General features: G+C 51.0%; 1 non-coding gene across 1 annotated transcript; it reads left to right on the top strand.

Moving 5' to 3' along the window:
* The first annotated feature begins 193 nt into the window (after nt 1-193).
* On the top strand, nt 194-306 carry LOC123965772. Its single transcript, XR_006823777.1, has one exon. It is a non-coding gene; the product is annotated as a U5 spliceosomal RNA (small nuclear RNA).
* Nucleotides 307-819: the final 513 nt, after the last annotated feature.

Raw genomic sequence — 819 nt, 5'->3', positions numbered from 1 at the left:
GGTAGCCTCTGTCCAAAAGCCAGGCCTTCGTCTCTCCGCAGCCCGATTGGATAGAGCCTGCCATGACCTGGGGAGGGGTAGGGGAACGGGTGTGGCCTGGTACTTGGCACTCGAGAGGCAGAGTGAGGCTTACCGTGAGGGTAGTGACCGGGACGACTAGGCTCGTCGGCGGCTCTGGAGGAGGGGCCTGTACTTACTCGGGTTTCTCTTCATAACGTACAAGTCTTTCGCCTTTTACTAAAGACTTCCGTGGAGAGGGACGCCAATGAGTTAAAAGTATTTTTGGCAGGCTCTGCCGTGTGGCCGAGCCTCGTGCGTTTGTGAAAAGGAAATAAAACGCCGCCCTCGCCGAGGTTGAGCGTTGCGACGAGGAGCGCTCGGGCGGAGGTGCTGAGACGCAGCCGTTGTTATGCGCAGTTGAAACCACTGCGCCACGGCAGGGGGAGAACTGCTCCGGGAGGTGGGCGCTGGAAGCTACCAGTTGGGGTTATCGCTTCTCGGCCTTTTGGCTAAGACTGCGATCGCCTCCTGTGTCTGGATAAAACTTTTGCCTGTTTGTGGCTAAGTGTTACCAGGTTTTTGGGAGGATACTCACATTATTCCTTGTGAAGAAAATTTTGTTGTAGTTGAAATTGTTTCACACAAAGGAATTCATTGGTTCAGAGGACTGCTTACCTGTACTCTGCCGGAATAACATCTCGACCAGGCCAAACAAGACAAGGTAAGTGTGTTTTATTCACTTTTCTAACATTTCTAGTAGCTTTTATTGCTCTTTTTAGAGCATTCTTTTACCTTATTTTAGTTGACTTGGTTTTAGAC

Source organism: Micropterus dolomieu, unplaced genomic scaffold, assembly GCF_021292245.1.
Source record: "Micropterus dolomieu isolate WLL.071019.BEF.003 ecotype Adirondacks unplaced genomic scaffold, ASM2129224v1 contig_11227, whole genome shotgun sequence".
Lineage (NCBI taxonomy): Eukaryota > Metazoa > Chordata > Actinopteri > Centrarchiformes > Centrarchidae > Micropterus > Micropterus dolomieu.
This window is presented reverse-complemented; position numbering and strand designations above follow the sequence as displayed.